Source organism: Phocoena sinus, chromosome 19 (genome assembly GCF_008692025.1).
Source record: "Phocoena sinus isolate mPhoSin1 chromosome 19, mPhoSin1.pri, whole genome shotgun sequence".
In the NCBI taxonomy this organism is placed as follows: domain Eukaryota; kingdom Metazoa; phylum Chordata; class Mammalia; order Artiodactyla; family Phocoenidae; genus Phocoena; species Phocoena sinus.
Window position 1 is genome coordinate 54220683 of NC_045781.1, and position 25628 is coordinate 54246310.

The 25628-nt window shown below is 45.2% G+C and overlaps 1 protein-coding gene across 2 annotated transcripts in view; it reads left to right on the plus strand.

Moving 5' to 3' along the window:
• CDH13 (cadherin 13) overlaps positions 1-25628 on the plus strand; it is a 1030265-nt gene that overhangs the window by 794883 nt on the left and 209754 nt on the right. The window lies entirely within an intron of this gene.

Below are 25628 nucleotides of genomic sequence, written 5' to 3' on the forward strand. Positions count from 1 at the left end.
TTGCGTTCATTCAACTCGATGCCTGTTTCCTCACTGACCACTCTTTTTTTTTTTTTTTTTAATTTTTATTGGAGTATAGTTGATTTAGTTTCAGGTGCACAGCCAAGCGAATCAGTCATACATGTACATGTATCCACTCTTTTCAGATTCCTTTCCCATATAGGTCATTGCAGAGTACTGAGTAGAGTTCCCTGTGCTGTACAGCAGGTCCTTATTAGTTATCTATTTTATATATAGTGGTGTGTATGTGTCACTCCCAATCTCCCAATGTATCCCTCCCCCCTGCCCTTACCCCCTGGGAACCATACATCACCGACCACTTACTCTTGAGGCCCCAGCGACTGTGGGCTCTGCCTGCCTCGCCTGTCTGCCAGGAGGGTGGGGGAGGGAGGGGGAAGGAAGGGGGAGGGAAGTGACTGTCCCAGATCACTGACACTCTCCTCCTTGTCACAGAGTCAGGTAGCTTTGACTTACTTCTTTCTCAAACCTTCTGCTGCCTGCGCCAGTGTTTCCGCCCGAGGCTTTCTCTCCCCTCAGTCTCTGCTCTTGTCCTGCAAGACCGTCTCTATGGAACCTCACCCATCTTCCAGGTCACGTGTCACAGACAGGTGCCCCATGGACCTCAGTCAGCCCACGTGCCTGCTCTTTGGTTAGGCCCAGGGTGTTTTAAAGTTTCACGTTAGTCGCCATATCCAAATATTTTGATTTCATATTTTTTTAAATTCCAATTTCCAGCCTTTCTGAAAATCAGAAATTCTGGAAAACGGGGCCCCAGTGTGGACATGTGGACAATGGGTCGGACCACTTGTGACAGTCAGGTGGAGCTGGTAGCAGCTGTCGCACTTAGGGTGGCATGTGTTCCTGGCCCACTTACATCCCCCTACGTTTGTCTGCTGGCCCTGGCCTATTTCCCAAGTTCCAGGGCCACCCTGTCATCCCCCACAGGCTACCTTCCATAGGAGAACCTCTTGGCCCTTCACACAGCATGTCAACCCACTTGAGGATTCTCTGCCTCCATCACCCCCCCAGATCTGCCCCCATCCTGGGATCCCTTGTTCCCAGCAGGGCATCGTTCCATGGACGTGCCCCCTGGCAGTCACCCTTGACCTTCTGCAAGCACCATCTGCCGCAGGACGAGAGCTGGGTTTCCTTCACAGTCCTGTGCATTTCCCCCCCTGTGTCTTTGATTTAAAAACTCCCTGGGTGAGAAATGCCTTCTCCCCTCCTTTCTGTTTTCCTCGCTGTAGCTCTTCACAAGCTTCTGGGTTAGATGCGCCCCATCTAGGAAACGGTGCTCCACCGCTGAGTCTTCCACAGCCTTCTCCCTCCTCCACTCTGACTGCTCTGAGCTGCAGCCCTCGCGTGGCATTTGTCACATGCTCCTTTACACTGTCATCTGTCTCTTTAAAGAATATCCGCTTCCATTAGACTTCCCTGGCGGTCCAGCGGTTGAGACTTTGCCTTCCAATGCAGGGGGTGCAGGTTCGAATCCTGGTCTTGGAACTAAGATCCCACCTGCCGCGTGCCCCGCCCCCCGCAAAAAAAAAAAAAACCCACAAGAATATCCCCTTCCTCTTGGCCTAGACCTGATGCAGTAACCGCTAGTCACATGTGGTTATTTAAATTTTAATTGACATCCTTGAATTTAAAATGTAAAAATCAATTTCTTGGTCAGACCAGCCACATCTCAACTGCTCAGGAGCCCTGTGTGGCTAGTGGCCACCGTACTGGCCAAGACAGAGACTGTTACCACCATCACAGAAAGTGCTAGTGGGCACCGCTGGCCTTGACAGTAAATTTCTTGAAAACAGATGTGATCATCGGCATGTTTGTTTGCCCACTACCTACCACAATTTCAGCACTCCTAATTATAGGTTTCTTGGCATATTGGCAAGAATGAATTGGAGATGACACTAAGATTTTACATGTGAAAAGTGGGAAACAGTAGCTGGAAATGGGGAATTATTGGAAAGAGAGGAAGAGATTGAAATTTGCATTGAAACTCTGATTGTCACTTGGAAAATGTAATCGTTTCTCGTTAAAAATAGGAAGCAGAAAACAGAACATTTTAAGTCCATTTCCTCCATTTTGTCTCTCATTCTTTTTCCAAACCTCCCTATTTTTATGACTGCCTGACTGACGTATTATCTTCTTCAGAGGCAAGTAAGAACTTTCCATTTCTCCCTTTATTCCCCTCCCAGCACGCATGTGCGAGAACGCACACACGCACACACACCAGCTTTCCCATAACCTCTGATTCTCCTGAAGGCACTTGCAAATTCTTCCTACAAGAGAAAGGTGATTTCTCCATCTCAGCTTCTCTTTTTACTGGTAGAAAATGCATTGTAACTCTCTATTTATAAACCAAAATGATAATATAGTAGATCATTCCATTTTTAAGGTTTATTTGGGGGACAGATGTATCTCAAGTTCATGTTCTTGTCATTTGGGTTTTTGTTAAGTAGCAATAAGTATACTACTATGGGAGTTGAATTAATAAGCCTTTTCAGCTACGATACATGAACAGCTCCAAAAAGGGAAAAAAGATCAACGCAATTTAACCAAAATTGGAAAATCAATGAAAATGAATGAAAAGTGATACGTTTCTGTGAGGGTTTCCAGAGTTCAGTGTTGACCCAGGCAACATGGCTACAATCTGAAGGAAAGAAACGTCCCTGAATACAGGCAAGCCTTGTCTGTTTACTAGTGCTGTGCTAAGATTCTCTTGGGCAAGTTTGCTGAAAGGGTAAAACGTGACTTCAAGTTACTTATCTTTAAAGGGCCAGAACTTGCGCGTCAGACTTCCCATGAGTATGTTCCAGTTTGCAGTGTTTTCATCTCACTGTACCTTTCCCAGGGTTCATGTCCATATGACAAGTTCCCGCAGCGGGATTATGGAATTGTTTGTTACTATTTCTGGAGACCTTCTGAGAAGGCATCCTGTGTTAGGTGTGGTTTCAGAAGTCTACTTCTGGATCATCTGGGCAGAACACTTAAAACAGATTTATGCACCATTCGTTTTTAAGAAAATATTCCATTGGGACCCCTACAAACTTTGATATGATTTAAACCATTGTTAAGGGTGGTTACCATGTATTCACTGACAGTAACTCAAATGGCGTGTTTGCGCATTGAATGGGTGTTAACAAATAGGATGGGACTCCTCCTAGAGCCGGGGGGCCCCTGAGATTTCGCAAATGGTTTGCTCCTGTCTGGCCCCCGCCTTGTGGGAGTGGAGGTTCCGGAAGTTCAAGCGTTGACCTGAGCTCGATTGATGTAAAGTTTTCACTTTGATTTTCCATCTAGTACGTTCCCAAAGAGGACCCCGACAGGACCCCAAGAGGGAGGTGACAGAAGACCTCAGGGAGGTGGGAAGGCACTGTTTCTTTTGAACCTGCCCGTCCACCTTCCCTGCCTGTCACACAGTCACTCTGTACTAAAGCTTGTCATGGAGGACAGGCAAGGACACCAGTCAGTGCTGTTTAATGCTGCCATTTTGGTCGCTGCCCTTTCTTCTTCCCAGGACGTCCTGAGCGGGGCCAGGGGAGACAGGTGCCTTCACTGCGCTGCCCCTCCCCACGCTCTGAGGAGGAGAGGACTGTGTCAGTGTGTCCTCCCTGCATGGTCCCAGTCCTTAGCTCAGGAACATCTTTGCTGCAAGGTGAAGGGAAGGAAGGATGTCGGGGAGAGAGAGAGGCAGGCAGCGCGAAACGTATGGCCCCTCTGTGTGCTCAGGCCGCTATCTGGCCAGGTGACCTCCTTTCATTGCCCAGGGTGTCGTTGCGGCCTCTGGACCCGATTGCAGTGCAGAGCCGGGAGCGAGACCGCCCATCTCTCACCCACCCTGGGCAATGGGAACATGCTAGAAGGCAGCTCATCCACTTCATCTTCTGAGGACCCATAACTGACCCCCTCCTCTCCCTCCTAACTATGATTAGCCTCTGCCTTGGCTCCAATTCTGTGGGCCACCAGCCTTGCCCAGCAGATGCTGTCTGTCCAGTGGGCATCTCCCTGAGATGTTCCGCCTCCACTGAGCTGTGACCTTGGGGAGAACACCAGGCCAGGTGGAAAATGATATGGTCGGTGGAAGGAATAGTGGGTCAGTCCCTGCTTTCCAGTCTGTCCAAGGTTAACTACATTGTGGCTTCCCCCAAAGCGGGTGCATTTGCAGGCGCCGTGATTCAGGAGTCCTCTGGGGCAGCACAGTTGGCTGCGGGCCTCCTTTGGATAGTGGACCACCTGGGAATGTGTAGCCTGGAAAAGGGGGGCTCAGAGGGAACAGGAGGGCTGGTCTTCGGAAAGAGAGAGTGGATTTGTTCTGCTTACTCCCCTAGAGGGGAAGAGTGGAATCAACTAGGACACTGGTTCTCAAACTTTGCTGAGGAGCTTTAGAAACCTCAGTGCTGCGAACAAAGCTGGATCCGTAAAACCAGTCTCGGGGGGTCGGGGGGGGCGGGGGGTAGAACACAGGCATCAGTAGTTGAAAGAAGAACCCAGGTGATTCAGATGTGCTGTGAATTGCACGGTCTTCCTGCCTTTGGAGAGCATGTTTCAGTGTTCCTACTGACAGGAGGTGGGATCTGGGGAGAGAATCCTGGCCCCATCATTTATCTGGCTTTTGACCTAGGTGAGTGTATTCGTCTCCTAGGACTGCTGTTATGAAGTACCACAGCTGGGTGGCTTAAAACAACAGAATTTTATTCTCTCACAGCTCTGAAGGTCAGAAGTCTGAAATCAAGGTGTCAGGGGGGCCAGGCTCCTTCGGAAGGTTCTAGGGGAGAATCCTTCCTTGCCTCTTCTAGCTTCTGGTAGTTGTCAGCGGTTCTTGGCGTTGCTTGTCTTGTAGACACATCACTCCAGTCTCCAGCTCCATCTTCGCATGTCCTTCTTCTGGAGTAGTGTATCTTCACGTTTTCTTCCGTCTGTGCATGCCTGTGTCTTCCTATAAGACACCAGTCATACTGGATTAGGACCCGCCCTAAAGACCTCATCGTTGCTCGATTACATCTGCAAAGACCCTGTTTCCAAATAAGGTCACATACACAGGTACTTGGGGTTAGGACTTCAACATATCTTTTGCGGGGACACACTTCAATCCATAGCAGTGAGTTATTGGACCTCTCTGTGCCTTGGTTTTCACCTATAAAATGGGAATAGCAGCACCTACCTCAGGTGGGTTGTTGGTGAAGATCAGATGTGTCAAAATATGTAAAGCACATTGTCTATTCTGAATAAACACAAGCTATCATCATTATCATTACTGATTTAGTAGTAAATTTTAAGAGTGGTTAGTCAGTTCCCTGCTGTAGGATATAGTCAAACAGACTGCCCCTTGTAGGACATAACAGAAGGGATTCAGTTAACTAGTAAAGGTTATATCTTTAATGTCTTTTCCAACTTTGAGACTATAGTTCTTAAAGAAAACATTTTTTGAATGCCTTGGGTGTGTGATTTGTTCTGTAGGATGCCACCTGTGAGTGCCAGTTTCCCACCTGGCCAGCTGTGTAACATTGGGCAAATCATTTACCTTCCCTGAGCCCATTTCCTCATCAGTAATCACTGGTAATGACATCTGCACTACCAACTGTATCGCCTTTTCGAGATGTGCACAACCCCCTCTCCTTCTGCAGATAGAAAAGCGTTGTACAGTCATTACCATTTGTCACACTGCCTATGACTGCTGATAACTCGGGCTCCAGTTCCCATCAGATGCTGCTGAGAGCTTTACGTACTGTTTCTACCCACATGTCACAGACATAAGAAGAGTCTCCCCAGATGGTGCAGGGTATGTTCACTTTATTCTGTGAGTCATGACTCTTCATTTTTGCCAATGCTGGGCTGGGTTTTACTGCAGTTCCTTGGATTCACAGCTGAGTCGTGAGAGCAGCTGCAGTGACCATGTATTGCCCTTGCCTTATCATAAGTTCAATGTTAATAGACATCATGTTTGACTTGGAAACTTGGTGTATTTTCCATTAAGAGCTCTTCTGTTCACTTTTTCTGAAACCATTCCAGAACATACCCTTTCTAAAGAAAGAGATCTTGGACCTCTGTCCCATCTCTGTACTTCCATTGCCAAACATAGTGCCAGGTAAATAAGACACTCGGTAAAGACTTGTTGGATGGATGGACGGATGGATGGATGGATGGATGAAGGGCTGGTTGGAGGGGTGGATGGATAAAGAGATGGATGGAGGGGGAGGGATGGAAGAAGGGATGGACAGAGGGATGGGTGGATGGAGGGATAGATGGATGAACAGATAGATGGAGGGACGGATAAAGACATGAATGGAGGGATGGATGACTTATGTTCCTTCAGTTTGTATCTATGAGTATATAGTTAACAGACTGTCTCAGAACTTACTGCAAGATCCACATCCTAGCATGGGTATATAAACAAAAGAAATGATTTTATTTTAGTTGAGAGCTTACTCTTGCCCTTGTGTAATCATCCAGCAATCTAATTTATTCACCTTATACGCACCCTGTGTGAGGAACTGCACTAGGCTCTAAGAATACCTTGGTGAATTGGGTGGTCACAAGGATCTGGGCCTCTTGCTTAAATGGGGAAATGTTTGGACAAAATAAGGACCATATCCTACTAAACGAAATCGGGTTCATTGGGGGCACTGTTTTATTCCTTTGTATAACCATACTCAGCCCCTCATTCTGATAGCTCTGTCTATGTTTTTAAACTATGTCTGGCTGCACTACAAAGTAAAATCAGATAGAGGTCCGTAACATTTGATAAATGGTTTGTTTAGTCGATCATCTTGGCTGCTAGACTGAAACTCATCAGCTGAAATCTGCCAGCTTTTCTGAACATAGCCAGAGCAATTTGCAACTAATCAAAGTAGCTAATGGTCAGTTTGGGGGGTTTGTTTTCTTTTTCTTGCTTGCTTTTTTCTTGCAAATGCAAACAGTCTCCAAATGAGGCCCTTAAAATGCAGTGTTAACATTTCCATTGTAAAAGTATCATTAGTCTTTTTAAGGAGTTTGAGCTGAGCACTTTTCTTTGTTTGAATTCTCCTTTATCTTTTTTTTTTAACATCTTTATTAGAGTATAATTGTTTTACAGTGTTGTGGTGGGAATCATACTAGGCATCGTAGCCTCTGCCAATATTGCTAGGATCACAGGCAACATATTTAAACTGTCAGGAAAGAATGTTTTTAAGGGTGTATTAAGGTAAATCTTGTCAAAACTTCCCCACTTGAAATGATAAGCATTCTCATTGCTTCAAGCCACATGGCCATGGCAGTGGCTTTCCTTGTCAGGTACATGTGCTGCTTACCTTTCCTTTCATCGGTTCCAGCAGGCAGCTTAATAGATATAGTGTGGTGTGTGTTTCTGTGTTTTCAAGACAGCCATGGGAAATGAAATTTTTTTTGACCTTTGCAAAGAACAGCTGTAGAAATGACTGTTGAAATTCAACGAACAGCATCTCTATTTATGGACCTCAAAAGTAGGAACCAAGATTAAATTCCTTTAGATATTTGCTCCCCTGTGTCTTATAAACTGTTTTGCAGACTTCTTTTACTCCATGGAAGACTCCTTGGGTTCTAATTCTTGTTTTCTGTCTCCTTGAGCTCTGGATTTCTGCGATGGGGAAGGATGGAAAACTCCGTTCTTACCTCTTCTTGGTGCTCGATTATCTAACACACAGGGTAGTGTATGTTGTACTTCCACTGGACATCTACGGTGTGAACAATTACAGCATCGATTTTTTCACCCAGGCATTAAGTCAGGGCCATAACCCTCGTAGGACCACCATACCCATTTTCCACAGGGGCAGCCAAGTTCCCGAGGGCTGACGTGACCTTCCTGATTCACATGCTGGAAATCCATGTGAGAATTGGACTTGACCCCCAAACTTCTGCTTTGTCTACTCCCCGCAGGCTGCTGAGAGAAAAGCACAGACCATACTGAGGGGAAAATCTGGATGCCTAAAGGACAACCTTATAGTTTATAAAACTTCTTCAGGGATTTCTTTGTTCTTTGCTCTGAGCCTCTTCACACGTTTGAAAAGTTTTACTCGGTTTCCCTCAGTTCTCCAGTTAGAAAGGCCGTGGGGTGTAATGGCTCAGAACACGGGCCTGGGAATTTTAGAGCCCTGAGGAGGAATCCTGGCTCTGTATCTTGTTAGCTGTGTGACCTTGGACAAGTCACTTCACCTCTCTGAGCTTCAGTTTCTTCACCTCTAAAATGGTGCTTATAACGTGACCTATAGGGTAGACAGAATATGCCCCTCAAGACGTCCTCATCCTAATCCCCAGAGCCTGTGGGTATGTTAGGTTACAGGGCAAAAGGAACTTCACAGATGTGATTAAGTTAAGAATACTGAGATGCAGAGATTATCCTGGGTTTTCTATTTGGACCTGATATAATCACAAGTGTCCCTATAGGGGGGGAAGTAGGAAGGTCAGAGTCAGAGAGAGAGATTTAAAGATGCTGTGCTACTGGCTTTGAAGATAGAGAAAGGGGTCACCATCCAAGAGATGTAGGCAGCTTCCAGAAACCGGAATAGACAAGGAAACAAGTTCAGAGAACTTCCAGAAGGAACGCAGCCCTGCCAACACCTTGATGTTACCCGGTGAGACCCACTTTGGATTTCTGATCTCCAAAACTATAAGATAATAAACCCATTTTGTCTTCAAGTCACTAGGCTATGCAAGATGTTACAGCAGCCATAGGAAACTGATACAACCTGCTTTGCATGGTTTGGAAGAGCGAAGGTGATGACATGTGAAGTACATCAGCTTTGGCACGTAGAAAGCTCTCAACCAATAGTAGCCATTGTTACCAGTAATAAAATAATGATGAGACTTGAGGATGACACAGATGTGTTCTATCCAGGGGTGAAGTCCGCTTGGCCAGACTGTTATCAGGCCTATCAGTTAATAGCTCGGGGCCTGTCTGGAAGATTGAGTGTCTGCCATCCAACCCAAGCAGCCCGCTTGAGTCAGTGCAAGGAAATACCAGTGTTGCCTGCAGGAGGTGGCTTCCATTAGCTCTCACTAAGGGCACAGGAGAACCTGTTGCTTCTGCTTTAGTTCTGTGCCTTACAGAGTCTGCACCGGAGTGTGGATTTTGCATCCTCTGGAGAGCTGTAATCACAGGTGCTGGATATATGTTGATGAGACCAGGCACATCCTCATTAATTAGGCAAAGGGTAGAAGGTGAGGGCTTTCTTCATTCAGGTAAATGCTACAGTGTTGGGGTGCTAGGAGTCCATGAACAATGCCCTTCCTTCTTTCTCCTCCCAAATTAGAACCCCCCAAGGAACAAGACACAGGACAACTGGAGACCAAGCCGTAGGCTCAGTTACCAATGAAGCTGATCGACAAGGAGAGCCATGAGTCTGTGGCCAAGGAAACTTGCTGATACTTTATGCTTGAATTAGAGACTTGGCCCCCCTGAGTCACAGGCAGAGTGGGACAACCAGAGGCTACACCCACCTGCGTGGAGCACACCCGAGGAATCCTCTCCCAGGCAGAGAGGCAAAGCCTGGGGCAGAGAGAGATGGCGGGGAGGAAGAAAGAGAGACACAGAAGGAGAGCCAGCTGGGGAGATGCCACTCTCACAGCCCAGTATCTCCATCCACTTCCCTGGGGTGGAGTGAGGGCGGGAGGATGCAGCAGGACAGCCTTGGCCCATAAGCTACCTTCGTGCAAGATAGGAAGAAGGACCTGTTCCTCTGAATGGACGCAGGGCACAGGGGAAGGGCCCAGAGTGCCCACCAGCTCAAGTCCTTCCACAGAGAAACCAGAGGATGGAAAAATGGAGCATGGCCCTTGGTTCTTCTCTTCTGAGGGCTCTCTGGGCGGGAGGATTTTAGAGGGGTTTCTTGAACCCAGCACAGAGCAGATTTCCTGTTAAAGAGACAGAAAAGGGCGGACACCATCAAAAAGCACTCAGCGTACTGAATGTCCCCACAGGCAGAGGGGGCAGTGAAGGCTTTGCTGGCCACTTCTTTTTCTGTGCTGGGTAGAAAATGGAGCGGGACGTTTATGACCTGGACTCAGCGTTTTCCGCTCTGGCAAGATGGGAGCCAGCCCTGGAGCTGGGTCCACCCTGAGTAACTGGCTGGTGTGGCTTCGGGCCAGATATAACAGCTTCATCCTCTCCACCAGACACCCAGCCAGAGCTCAGCATGACAGCAGCTGGTGTTAGAGCAGATAACGAGATTACCTGGCCTCCCAGGGTGACCAGTGCAGCCGCTTCAAAGAATGTCCTTCTTAAATAACATTTGTTTATAGTGTTTTTTTTTTAAAATAGGGAATATATTCATACAAGCCAGCAGTTAGTATCCTGCCGAATAAGTCCCATGGTGACATGTGAATGTAGTTATAAAGAAAAATCAGCCTCAAGTAAAGCATCAAAGTGTCCAACTTTAAAATCTCCCTTCTCTGTAAAAAATCCCTGTAATTTTCCCTAGAGGCAGGGCCCTAATCTGAGGTCTGTGGATAGAATCTAGGGGGGTGCATGAACGTGAATGAGAAAAATACTTCATATTTATTTTCATTAACTACTAGCTACAATTTGTATCTTTTTCCTTTGGGAGCGTAGGTAAACCAGTACAGCGCTGGCTGTTTCGGCAACTCTTGATAACCAAAGTCACAGATATTTTCATATCCCATCACAGTGGATGGAGATATATCCAAAATATTTCCCCTGCAATTTTTCTTTACTTCTTTGAAATTAATGTAATAATTAGATTTAACACTCAATCTTGTTACTGATGAACTGATAAAGAAGCACATGTACCATCAAGTTGTTTTCCTTCTATTTTGATAACTGTGTTTAAATATAATTGTCTTCCTTTGTTATCCTATGCATTTATTTTACGTGTTTAAAAACATATTCTGAGAAGGTGTCCACAAGCTTCATCAGGCCCCTAAAGGTGTCCATGGCACAAAATGTCTAAGACTCCAGCTTGGAGGAACTGAGTGGAAGCTACATCTCCCTTGTTTAACGCTCCCTCTTCCCTCTGGGAGAGCCCACGTGTGTTGGGTTCATTCTCCTGCCCTCCATCTCACTAAACAGAGACATTCTTGATGGCCACTCTGTGCCTTCCTTGTGACTGGCTGTCACAGAGCCCAAGCATAATGGGTCCCTAGGGATGCTTTGTTAAGTGACCTATCAGTGATTCTCTGAATTGATAGAAAAGGAAACTTACCAGGTTGTAAATTTTAAACCTTGGGCTTGTGTGGCCCCCAAATGAATCCATTGATTCAGTCCAACAGTTGGTTCTAGGGAAGGAATAACATCCTGCATGTTAGTTTGGCGTGGTACTTTGCTTGGTTGGCAGATCTTGTAGCCAAGGAGAGAGGTAGCCGTGGTCTACACAGTTAAAAGTGAAATATAGCTCTAAGTTCACATGCCCACTCTGAAGGCTATCAGTGGCTTTCTGGAGTGCTGTGTTGGGAAGGATTCTGAGTCACATTTGGTTTCTCCAGTAGTTGATTAGTAATGTCTTCCCTGAGAGAGGAAGGTAGGAGTGGGGACGCTCTTGCCATGTCATTTGTCATCTGTGACATGGACGGATAGAAGAGGAAAACATGGGGTTATTGAATCTTTGATCGAGGTGGTCAGTGTTTATTGAGTTCATCTCCTCTCCAGCAAACTCTCCAGCATACTGGCATGACAGAAATAAATAAGTCATAGATACAGACTTTGAGATGCTCGGCCAAACTCGTGTCTCAAGTACAACGAGAGTTATGATACAGTACCTACATGCTTACTGCTACAGCACAGGGCCCTGCCAAGAGCAAGGAAGAAGGAATTCTATGACCGCTTGAAGAAGACGAGAGCTATCCTGCTGGCCACATTAGCCACTAAAATCTTTCACCTCCCCCAGTATTCACATTTTGATCATCCAAACAGCATCTTCCAGACTACTGCCTTCTACATTCAGAAGCAGCACAATGATTCTCTGTCTGAGCATGGGTGCCGAGAGGATCTGACAACAACAGTGCCTGCAGAAAAGAGAAATACTACTTCAGCGAAATGATAGTATCTGGGAAAATGCCGTCTGTACCAGGGACCTGCTTGGCTGTTGGCCCTACTCGGTTCTAGATAACAGGTCAAGGGAAAACCTTTAGCCACCCGTAAGTGCTCGCCAGCCTTCCATTTATCAACCTTATGGGTTTGTCTGTAGTGAAGGGGAGCCAGGATGTAGAGACATGGGGGGGGGGAAGGGAAAGAAGAAAGGAGAGGGTGAGCTTCGTCACCCAACTGTGGCACCATCTCTGTCTTCGCCTCTTACTGTCATGCAAAGAGGAGAAAACATGATTCCCTGATCCCAACCTCTGACCTTAGACTTGAACTTAGTTGTCCCTGTCTCTGGGGAAATTTAAGTCAAATACATTTGAAGCCAATGGTATTTTCAAAGCAGTCTTCATTAGAAAGGCTAAGTCCTTTAAAGGGGTTTAGATGCAGTATTAACTAGTTCATACTCTTAATCCCATTCTTAACAGTAGAATAATGATATTTGGTTGCTTCTTTGGAAGGGAATTAGAGAACAACAAAAAAAAAGTTTTTCCAAAGACAACTGGAATGCTTAACTGAGCTAGACTGTTGGTATCAAAAGCCACCCTGCCTGTTGGCATAGCTCTCTGAATTGCCTAATCCTGTTTAATGGTGCATGCTCAAACATCCTTGTTTTTAAATAAAAATTGACCAAGAGTCTTATCACTTAATTTAAAAATAACTTTTGCTCAGTAAATGTAGAGTCTTCTGAATCAGAGCAATAATTTCCTTCTAGTGTCCCTGGTTCAACAACTTACTCACTGGGGCTCTGAAGGGGAGAGTGAGGAGATGGAATGGAAAATTGGGGATAAACCGTGCATCCCCCACCGCTGCTAATGCAATATGGTGGTGGCATCGACCCTCTGACTCTTGGGTTAGATAACGTGGCAGTGCCCTATGCTCACCACTGTCAGCGTAGGACTGTCAATGGACTGTCATCCCTGCAGCTGTCAGCCTGGAGACTTCTCTTCCCATGGGAGTGTGCTCAGTCTTCTGGGGGAGTTCATGCTCAAGGAGCAGCCATCAACCCTTGAGAGACAAGAGTTATGGATGATAAATATCCCCTCCTCACCCTTTGAGTAGGACAGCTCTGAGACGTGTTCTACCCAGTCTCCTGATAACCCCGCAGGATTGAACCCCAACTGCCCACAGTGATAACCTGCTCATTACCGCCCCATATATTGGGTTTTTTCTCATTTTCTGTCTCACTTCTCCTATTCACTCACTTGTGCTTCTTGGGATCACCTCCTGAATAAGCTGTTTGCACCCAAATCTTTGTCTTAGGATCTGCTTCTGGAAGAATAAAATGAAATCAGAGAGCCAGCTTGATCCTCCTTCCTTCTGGTCTCTATATTTAAGATGTCATGCAACAGATACAGGTGCCATGTAGGACTGAGGTGTGTCGACTGAAGAAAAACGCACAACCTAAAAGTTGAGAGTTAATGTTTTATTTGGCAGACATTCTTAGGACTTCAAGCCTGGGAGACAGGACTCTCAGATAGCTCTGAGGAACTGCTCTGAAGAGGTGGGGCGGGGTGGGGGGAGCCAGGATATACAGGAGTTTTTGCAGCAAAGACCAGGTAGTCAGAACATCAAAAGATTATTGTTAATTAAAGAAAACCAGACATCTCAAGTTAATAAAATTAGTGCTTTTCTATGTATGGGAAGATGCAGAGTCTGGGCTCATTGAAATCATTCCTTTGATACGCACCTCAGCTATCTGGACCAGTATCCTCTGTGTTCTCATCCTGAGTCTCCTCAGGGTGCACTGTCTTGTCGGGGTGGCTGCAGCAGCTGACTGCTAGATGGCTGGCATCCTGTTTCCATCCCGAGTTCCCGCAGGGCTCACCTTCGGGGGGCGGCTGTAATGTGGTGGCTTGATGGCTGCAACATCCTTTGTTTACTGATATGGCAGGCAGCATTCCTGGTTCACAGGTGTGAAGACCCTACTGATCTGTGTGCATTTGTACTTTGCTATGCTGCCAGTGGGTGCATGGAGTTACGGGCTATGCAAAGTGTGTATATGTGAACATAGCTGTGTGCACAGGTGGGTGTACACTTGTCTGTGTGGGATGTGTGTAGCGTGCACACATCGCAAAAGCCCTCTGTCCTCCCTTCTGTGACCCCTACTGGAAGCTGAGATTCCAGAACCCCTCCACGCAACCCTCTTCTCCTCCACCCCTCAGGGCCTTCCTTCTCCGAAGGCCTTCACCCTCCTAGCCTGGGGTTTCAAAGATGTGAGAGCTGATGCCCACCTGCAGGGTGCTCACACAGTGTAGCAGGGAGACAGGCGTGGAGATGATTGTTTATAGCACAGTGATATGTAGGACCAGGGACATGCATGGCCAGAGAAGTAGCTTTGTCTCAGAGGACTGGGGAAGATGGCCACGAATGGGATGACTTGACCTGGGGGTTCAGAGCAGCGATCTGCAAACTTTATCTATGGGAGGCAACATGGTAAATATTTTAGGTTTTCTGGGCAATATGGTCTCTGTTGCAATTACTCAACTTTGCCATTGTAGCACAAAAGTAGCTACAGACAGCACAGCATAAACAGATGAGCATGGCTGTGTTCCAGTAAAACTCTGTTGACAAAAGCAAGTGGTGGGCCACATTTGGCCCATGGGCCGTAGTTTGCTGACTCCTGACTTAGTAAGAAGAAGGTTTCTGCGAAGAGAGGGAGGAAGACTGTTACTGGCAGAGGGAAGAAAACATAAAGGCAAAGAGTAAGACATCAGAGGAAATGAAACAAGTTATCAAAGAGTCCTTATTTGGCAATAAAGAGTCATACTAATAACAGAACTAACTTTTATTGAAGATTCAGTATGAGCCATTCATTGGGCTGAATACTTTCCATGAATTCTCATTTCATTCTTACACTCTCTGAGTTTGGGGGACTGTTATTTTCTTCACGATACACATGAGGTTGCTAAGCTCGAAGGTTGGTAACTTCCCCAGGATCACGCAGCTGGTAGGTGGCAAGGTGACAGGAACCTGGTCAGAATAATGGAAGCCTGGTATGATTCTGTGGGCATGTCTCCTTCATGTCTATCATTAACTCAACTTTACAGGATTTTTTTATATGTTTTTGCTTCGTTTTACAGTGGGATTGGATTTGTCAGCTCAGTCCAGTAAGCCCTCTGAACGGACGGCTGAGATGTAGCTGACGGGTTTCTCCTGGGGCTATTTTGTGAGAAAGAAAAGAAAAAGAGTGAGATACTTAAATTCTTCAAGGATATTGGTTTCGAATAGATAAAGTGGAGAACATTTTTTATTCATATTAGAGGTGGTAGTTGGATATGTGTGATTTTTTTGCTTTCTGAGATGGAGAGAGAACACAGCACAGATCTCAGAATGTGAAATATGAATTTAAATGACATTTTGAGGAAACTGATAAACACACCGTTGCACAACTGGACTGAACTTGCCTGTGAAAATCTTTTGCAGCCCATAAATGGTATAGTACAATTTGAAATTACAGAGATAAGTGGACGAAGTCTAATGGAATATTAAAAATACACAACACGCCAATGAGAGAATAACTTTCTTTGGCAAAAGTTTCCACTTCTCAAAATGTTATCAGGAAATTAGAGGTACCTTGACAGATGAAGTAATCCTTGGAATAAGGAATTTTAAGAGAAGGACCACAGTAGTTGGGAAATCCTTTCCGGAATTCTTCCATGGAGAGGATGAGACCGAGAGGCACGAGGCTAGAAGCTGATGTCCTCACCACCAGTGTTTCATTTCCCACATGTGCTTGGGATGCTTGTCTGCCTACTTAAAGACAGAACCACACATTCTGTGTTCTCAACAAACTGTCCAGATGATGTCAACGCACACAAACATTGAGAACCGCTGATCAAATCCAGCGGGCTTTTAAACCCTGATCCTGGAAAATCAGCTAAATCCAGAAAGTATTTCACAGATGGGCAAAAACATGGGAAGAAAGAAAAGCCCAGATCTCTTTCGGTTGAACCTCATGTTAAGCTCCAGGATTATGCTTGCCAAACAATTCACCAATTGTCTTTGAGCCTCTGATGCCTGCTAGCACCACAGGAAATGGACTTTGAAACAAAGTAAGTTGGGTTGGATTTACTTTTTTTCCCCAAGTTGCAAAGCATCAAGCAAAGATCAACGGTCAGGTCTGAATATGACCCAAATCCCATAGCCTGTCACTCAGCCCCTGCCCCCAGGATGCCCAGTGGAAAGGGTGACAGCAGAGGACTTGAAATGCTGCCTGCTCCAAAGTATCGGGTCCCCTTTATCTGAAAAATTTCTCCAAAAGGTACAAGACAAATTTCTTTTATATCTGGTTCAGAGGCAAAGATCAGGGTTTTGCCAGCCCTTCTCCAGTCTCCAAATAATTGATGAAGACTAAGATTAAAAGTAGGGAAGTAGGGCTTCCCTGGTGGCACAGTGGTTGAGAGTCCGCCTGCCAGTGCAGGGGGCGCGGGTTCGTGCCCCAGTCCGGGAGGATCCCACATGCCGCGGAGCGGCTGGGCCTGTGAGCCATGGCCGCTGAGCCTGCGCGTCCGGAGCCTGTGCTCCGCAACGGGAGAGGCCACAACAGTGGGAGGCCCGCGTACCACAAAAAAAAAAAAAGTAGGGAAGTAAAGGGTGGAAATATAAGAGAATGTTTGGGGCCAAAAGTTACCCCATATACCCAATAGGAAGCATTTTGGAGTGTAAAAATGTGTCAAGAGAAGCTGAAAGCATCGACGTTGGAATGAAATTATCCTGTGTGCTATGTAGGAATACAGCCTGGGCTTAGAGACAATTCCTAATACAGCCAACATTTATCATGCTTTTACTATGTGGCAGACATAGTTCCGTATATTTATTTACATGCTTTTAATAATGCTCACCACCACCCTATGCAGTGGATGTCATTATCGCTTTCCCTACCCGGTGCAATAGTGTCCCCTAAAAATTCATGACCCTCAGAACCTTGGAATGGACCTTATCTGGAAATAGGGTCTTTGCAAATGTATTAGATGAGGTCATGTTGGATTAGGGTAGGACCGAAATCCAATGACTGGTGGCATCCTTAAAGAAATGAGAGACACACAGAAGATACTGGAAGAATGCCATCTGAAGATGGAGGCAGAGACTAGAGTCAGGCCACAAGGAAGAACTGGGTCACCAGCAAACCACCAGAAGCTGGGAGAGAGGCCTGGAACAGAACCTCCCTCAGAACCTCCAGAAGGAACTAACCTTGCCGACACCTTGATTTTGGACTTTCGACCTTCAGAGCTATGAGAGAATACATGTCTGTTGTTTAAGTCACCCAGTTTGAGGTGCTTTGTTATAGCAGCCCTAGGATACTCATACACCCCCAGTTCGACATGTAGAAATGTGGGCTGAGAGAGGTCTTCTCCTGCCCAGGCTCACGCAGCCCTTCTGGGTCAGCTGGGGAGGGCTTCAAGCAAGTCATTTCACATTTCTCAGCTCTGTTTTCAGAAGAGTTAATATATTTTTACATGAGGACTCATACGTCGTCTGGATGGTTGGATTGGATCACCTTTAAGGATTCTCCGAACCAAAGATACCAAACTTTGAGCCTCTTCGATTAGATTCTAGAAGCTTTGAAACAACCCCTACAAAGTTCATTTACACGGCATTTTCCATTTAAGCATTGCTCTTTTCTCTGCAGTAACTTCAGAGTCACTGCTGTTTTATGGACTTAGGAAGAGTTAACAAGCAGTAATAAACAGGCGGGACTGGTTCTTATTTCAAATGTCTGCATGTTGTGTGGTCTTTTCAGTGACACAATTGAAGATGAGTTCTGTAATCAGGAGAGGAACCTTACACTGTATTGTAATTTCCCTTGACGGAAGCTAGAAAAAGATAACAGTTTAGATTCACAGGGGTGAATGACTAGAAAATTACCCCAACTGTCAAAGTTTTCAGTGTTAAAAAGCAATGCAAATTTTCTCAAATACTTAGAATTTCTTAGATGTCAAAACAGAGATATTACCAAAATATGAAAACTGGGGCTTTATATGCAGGTTAAAAAAAAAAAAACCTCATTCTTTTTCCAAAAGCCACAATATTTTGTTGAGTGAATGAAGGAGTGAAAAACACACCAAGCCAAGCATTCATTTTGTTTAGAAATAAATTAATAACTTACGTTTTATAATGTATTCACATACTCTAGCATTAAAAAGTGTGTATATATGTGTATGTATGTGTGTGTGTGTGTGTGTGTGTGTGTGTGTGTGTATATATATATATATATATACACACACATGCGCTAGGAAAAATAAAAGAAATGAAAAGCTGCCATATGTGGGTGTAACATTATCTTGTTATGTTCTTTGTATTAGATGAGTTGCTTCTATTTTCTATTCCAACCCAGAAATTTAATTCAAAACTTGCTCCTAGTGGTTTATTCTAAAACTTGGTTTTTGAAGACCCCATCCAGGAGTATGTGGCGAGTTGTTATCTTTGCCATGAAAACGTGTAACAGCTATCCTCAGATAGCTCTTGTCACGTGTTGACTCAGCGGGGTGGGTAGAAACTTTCCTCCAAGTATTTTGCACTGTCAGAAGATTTTCTTTGCGGTGCTAAAGAATGAAAAGTGAAAACAATCTGACACCGAGACTGGAGAGCGTTGCTCTGTTGAGGTCCTTTCATTCTCAGAGTCGGGAGAAGTCTCTGTAATTTGGATCTTGAGCCAGACTTGCATGACATTTCTCCTTGTGAATACTGTACTAATTTCTAGCCCATAAAAATCATGCCAGCACCACAGTGAGCTTATGTGTGAGGCAGAATCAAGAAGCCAAGGATCTGGCTTTATTTCACATTTTCAAAATGAAACTAAGCTTTGCAGAAAGCAGTTTGTGGGGAACAGTTCTTTACAGTGCAACGAGTTATGGATTATCTCAAAGGAGCGTCATCTTATTCTAGATATGGGATTTTAATGTGAGAGCTGGCTTACTCGTGTTGGGGGGGCATCTATCTGAATTGTTCTCCCTCTTATTTATAAAGGCAGATAATTTTTATGGATCAGTAGATAATTCTTGAGCACCAACTCTCTTCCGGGTACAGAATTTGGAAATGAGTGTATAGCGGTAAATAAGCCAGCTGCAGCCCCATCATCACAGAATTTATAACTCAGCAGAGAAGACATTAAATAAAAAATGCAAATGCTCTGAGTGTTACCTGGGGCAAGTTTGGGAGTATACAATAGATGGATCTTCACCTAGCTGGGGAAATCAAGGAAGGCTTCCTGGAGGAAGTGGCACTTATTTTGAGACTTGAAGGTTGTTAGCCAGGAAAGGAGGTAAAGGAAGTGGTAGGGATTGGCACAAAAATATTACTGATAAAGGGACCAGTGAATTTATATTGCTGGCATATTTAAAGAATTGAAAGAAGTCTAGATACATTGGCTGTCATGTTTTCCTGGATGAGTGTATAGTAATTCTGGCAAAGGTAAAAGTGAAGTGAATTCCTAGAATCTCTTACTGACTCCAGAAAAACTCTTTAGAGTCATTGGCTGTGACCAGATCTTTCACTGGGTACAATCAGTTCTAGCATAAGAAGATGCTCAAGAGGGTGGCTCTGAGAGGGTCCTGGGAGAGTAGGCCATATTCAACCTGAGAACCCCTCCAGGACAGTTAAGGAATGTGGAATGGCCAAAAGAGGCTCATTAACAGATTGTCAATCTAAAAGCAAATTAGTGTGTTAGTCAGGGCTAGACTAGGTTATGCTGCAGTAACAAGTCAACCCTAATACTTTAGTAGACATAACACAACACAGGTTCTTTCTTGCTCAAGCTACTTGTCCATCATGGACCTGCTGGGAAGCTCTGCTCCACATAGTTACCAAGGGACCCAGGCTGACAGAGGCTCTGACAACTTGTTCTGCGTGGAGCCCGTGACCTCCTTTGCGGCTGTGGCAGAGGAGGAAAGAGCCGAGGTATTGAACACCAGCTATTAAATGCTTCAGCCTGGAAGTGACACTTCCCATGGGCTAAAAGGAATCACATGGCCCCAGAAAGCTGAAAGGGGGTGAGCATCCTGGTGGATCACCAGGAAGTTACTATCCTTGTTGCAGCTGGAGTCCGGGAAACAAGGCAAACTGGTTGAGAGGCTGGAAGACGGATCCAGAGGGCAAAACGCAAAGGAGAGAAAGAATTGCTGAGAGTCTGAAATAAGCTGATTAGGAACAAAGCAATGTATGAATGGAGGAAATGGGCAGTGTGGTGACTTTCTTTTAGCATTAATAATAATAATAGTCAGATTGTCAATTGTACTCACTAAATGCTAGCATTGGGCTTTACACAGACTGTCTCGTTTAATTTTCACATCAACCTTCTAGGTGTCAACTTAAAAAATGCACAACATGAAAGTGGCAAGTTAAGTTTTATTTGGGGCAAAATGAGCACTGCAGCCCAGGAGACAGCATCCCAGATAGCTCTGAGACACTGCTCCAAAGAGGCAGGGGGGAAGGTCAGTATATATGTGATTTTGGCGAAGAGGGAATACATGCAATCAAGCACATTTTTATTTTATTTTATTTATTTTTTTTTTTTTATTTTATTTTTTACAGAAGCTTCTGCTAGTCTGGTGCAGGTTACTGCTAGTCACAAGGGACAGACATCTCCATGAAGGATTTTAGTGCTTTTCTAGATACGAGGAGATACAAAAATTGAGCTTATAAAATTGGCTCCTGAAAATATCTAACTATTTGAAGACGTGTTCTGCCAGTTTTTCCCAGAGCACAGAGTGCCTCATCTCTGCTCTCCACCCTGAGCTCCTTTCAGGGGGTGTTGCAAGTCGGCAGCTGCAGCAGCAGGTCTTACTCCTTGTAGAGGTAGATGGCAAGTGCCAATGGAAAATGCCAATTTGTAGTTGACACAGGGTAGGTGCAGCTGACTTCCATTTTACAAATGAGGAAACTGAGCCCTGGTGAAGTGACTAACCCCACACCTCAAGTTAGTAATATTGGAGTTAGCATTCATCGATCCCAGTTGCAGCATTGATCCCACTTCTCAGAGCCAGTAAACTTTACCATTGCCCTTAAGCCTGTCAAATCTGCAGGAATGGAGAGTGGAGTCTGAAAGAAATTGGACACATTGGAAATCTGAGGTCATTTAGTTAGGTTAGAAGACAGTTTCTGCATAGAGATGGAGAGAAATGCCTGGAGTGTTGTCTCAGCCAAGCAGGATGACTTCGGAGGGTATGATCAGGAACGTGGGTTTCTCGGGCCCAACGGTAGAGCCCAGTAATAACCAAGGGCCTTTATGGGGTGGTTTGTGACATGTGGCCTCAAAGCAGCCCCCAGCTTGGAGCCTCTAGAAGAACTGTGGAGTGGCCTCAGTAATATTCCAGATACATAGAAAGAACCAATACTTCAAAAACCCAACACTTCTGTGAAAATGAATTTCGTATCATATTTTTATATTCTTCATTTGAAGGAATCTCAGTGAGTTAACAGAGAGAGAAAATTAGCTACTTTATAATACCTTGAATATTAGACTAATCCAGTTACAAGTTTATAGACCCTTTGATCAGGAGCCAGAGAAGTTGTCTAGGAAATGAATTAAAACCATTTCTAAAATGTCTGAAAAGAGCTGTTTAAAGAAACCTCTTTTACTGAATTTAAAATAGTCTAGGCAAGAGACAATGGGGACTGAGAGCAGACGTGGTGTGAGAGGAGAAAGGAGGGACCCCAATACAAGAAACATTGCAGAGGTACAACCCTCCAAATTCGAGTGGCAGGGGAACAGAAGTAACTAAAGATGCATGAGCGATTTAGCACTTCGGGAGTTTATTGGAGCTAGGACAGAGGAAGTCTTGCAAATGGTCAGAAAGGAGATATGAGTCCTCAGCCGACAATGTTGACTTTGAAAGACACATGAAAAGAATTTAGGTGAGAACAGACAGCGAGCAATAGCAAATAAAGGTCTGAAGTTCAGGAAAAGAGACAGGGTCTGGGGGCTTAGGCTTGGATACCTTCAAGATATCAACATTATCCAAAGGTGAAATCGAAGGAACTGACAATGTCAGGTCCTGGCACGGATGCAGAACAACCGGGATTCTTGAATATTGCTGATAGGAGCGTACATTGGATCACATTGGAAGTGTGTTGCGATACGTTCCAAAATCCAAATATCTGCATACCTTATAATGTAGCAATTTATCTCTGTAGACTGCCCCCAAGAGCATTAAAAAGCTTATATCCACCAAAGACACACAAGAATAGTTTCAGCAGTGTTTTGTATAATGTCCCCAAATTGGAAACTATAGAAATGTCCACTAATGGTAGAAAGTTAGGTAGGTAAGTAGACAGACAGATAGGTAGATAAAGTGAAGTAGGCAGTAGTGAAAAGAATGGACTGCTCTACGCACAACATGGGTGACACCTATGGGCTCAATATTGAGTAAAAGAAGCCAGACACAAAAGAGTATATTGTGAATGATTCCATTTCTATGAAGTTCAAGAATAGGTACAACAGATCCATGGCAACAGAGGTCAGAATAGTGACTACCTTGGAGGGATGGCAGTTAGAGAGCCTGCTGGGTTGGAGAATGTCCTATCTCTTTATCTGGGTGTTGGTCACACACAGATGTTTACTGAAGTGGGCTAAAGGGTCTGGCCTGTGGGAAATGCTTGGGCTGTGTTTGGTCTTGGAGACCATGAATGATGTGTGTAAGAAAAGATAATCCATGTCTAGATGTCATCACAAGTGTGCGCTCTATGATGGCATTAGAGCCATGTTCTTGCCTGCATATAATTTTGCCAAAGTGTCTGCCATTTGATTGCCAGTTTTGATTACGGCTTCCCAGTCTGTAAAATTGTTCTGGAAGGGTTTAATGGAATGCTCGCAGGAATGAGGTATTATCAACTTTAGAGCCAGAATGGGGCCTGGCTCCCTCTGCAGCTGACTGGGCAGAGCCCGGAGGATGCTGATGGGCACTGGCTAGAGAAAAGCATGGGGTCTGCCATGTGACTCTGCACAGCTCAGGGTCTTCATCCAAGAGAGAAAAGTCCCTCAAAAGGAGAGCAATGGGCTGCCCCAGAGTGCCTCTCCTTAGGTTTCAACCAATGTCTCCCAAATGCCAACTTTTAAAGTTTCACCTTCATAATTTTTGCCATATCTGTTTAATACCTGTTCTAACATTTACTTCCTATGCTTTATAACAAACACACTTGCATTTATTCAATAAACATGTCCAAGTAGGAAATACCATATCACCATTGGGCCACTTTAATGGAAAACCAGTATTTTTCTGCCACATATTAAATTTAAATTATTACATGTGCCACCTCATAACTATGAGTAATTATCTCTCACTCCTTTAGGTCCCTTCTGGCTTTAAGGCTTTATAGTTTAAATTATAAAGTAATCATCCCCCATGTGTGACTTGGGAAGTCTTTCAAGAGAGAGGGTACTCAAGAGAGAGGGTACTCTTTGCTCTCTGAAGTTAAAAACAAAGCAAAAGTGGAAAAACCAATAATCTAAAAATAAAACACCTGAATTCTCGTGCTAGTATTAGTATTAATAGCCAGGAACCCTCTGCAGGGTTCTTAACTTCAGGGTGTCAACAACATCAATAAAATTCGGGGTGAAGACAGCTCTCTCCAGGGTCTCCTGAGAGAATTGGATGACAATACTGCCCAAACCCCTTGTCAGGCGTAAAGGGATGTAAAAGTTTCACAGATACTGACGCAGTCATTGGCTGGTGCAGCTGGATATTAGAGAAATCAATCTAAATTGTGTGTGGAGTGGCCAGCCACCTACCGAAGAGAAAGTGACGGGGTGATTCTTACAGCTGTTGATTTTTCCATGGGTGCCAGCTGGCTTCAGAGTCAGATGGGCCTGGTTACTGTTGCTTCTGCCTCTGACCTTGAGCTGACCGACCATGAGAAAGAAATTCAACCTCTTGGCTCTTCAATATCCTCACCTATAGTCTGGGGATCATAATTCCATTCTGGGAGATTGCTGAAACAGCAGAGAGGCTGGGCTCAGAAAGTGTTGTTATTTTTCAAGTGATTTTCTCAGAGTGAGCAGCCCACGTGCACCCAGCTCCCTGCCCTCTGGGTGCTGCCCACTCGGGGAGGCGACTCCCTGGCCTGCCCTGTTAGCCGCCCCTCCGTTGCAGCCTCCACGTTTTTATCGCATCTTCACGGAGAGGCCATAATGGTTGCTTCAGATCCATTTTAATGGATCACGTCAAAATGGGTCCTGCCATTTTTTTAATGTCATCTATTATTTACCTGCTGGAGCATACACTTCCATCTTATGTCAGTTCATGGTACGGACTGTCAGAAGTTAAGATGAGTGTATGTAATAAAGCACATTGGGGAAGAAAGTTCCACGGCATAATATGCAACTACAGAGTTTCCAATGTGAATAATTCAGCCGGTGCCAACGAGGCCTGGCCTCTGTTTTACACTTGAAGCAGGTAATACTTCATTTTTTCAAGTGTAACCATTTTTGAGTTACAGGAACACAAAAATGGTCTGTGGCCAATAAGTGTCTAGTTTTATACTGCTCAATAAATGAAAATTAAAAAGCACAGCCAAGTAGCTGAGCACACTGGCTTCTAAACCGCCGTGGAGTCGCTTGTCATCAGCAGGTGGGTGGCACTTGACTTCCCAACCACTGTCCCTGTCAGGATCTGACCTCCTCCGAATTCAGGTGGTGACCAGGGTGTCAGGCTGGCCTGGAGTCCAGCCTCGGAGCCATGCATTCTTTGGGGACTTCCTATGGAGGCCATCTGGCCTCACCTGTAGGTTCAACCCAACTCAACCCTGACAACTGAAATAATTTTTTTTCAACACTTCACAACTCAGCCCCAAAACTAGCCACCCCGTGACTGTTCTCAGCGTGATCCCTGCCAGCAGCACCAAGCCCCTTTCACACTCACCTTAGCAGGTGCTGTTCGCTCTGCCTAGAACTTTCTTCATTTCCGTCCTCACCTGGCTAACTTATAATTGCCCTTCAAATTCTAGCTGAAAAGTCACTTTCCCAAGGAAGCCCTTCCTGACCCCCTGACTCCCCCACACGTTATACCCTCCACTAATGCCCTGATCATAGGTGCTTCTCCTCAATGCACCTGGCCCTGCCGCTTCTAAATAAACACACCCACATGTAATGAGCACGGGATCTGTGTTTGTCGTATTCGCCCAGTAGCTCCAGCACCTAGCAGTGTCCTGGCACGTCCGCAGTAGGTGCTGGCGAATGAGTAGCTGAATACATGGGTGGAGGGAAGGCAGGTTGGCTGGTTGGCTGTCTTGCTTGAACATCAAACGCCACTCTTTGAGCCTGACAGCTGAATCCTCTTCAGACTTCCTAAACTCAGTCACCTGTCTCATCATACACCCCGCTCTTTCCATTTTCCTTTAGCAGAGACTCGGATCCCACCCCAGAATCCATTGTAGGGCCTGCACTGTGCCGACAAATGCTTCCCTCACCGGGACTACCTGCCACACATATGCATTCACCTTGGGCTCATCCACTCCCCACCGCTGAGTTGGATATACTCCAGGGACACCCGCTTACCCTGTGGTCGACCCTTGACGGCCATTGCCTTCTGGGTCCAGGCTGTCTTCTGAGGGCCCCTCCCTGGCAGCTGGCTGGGGCTCCTTC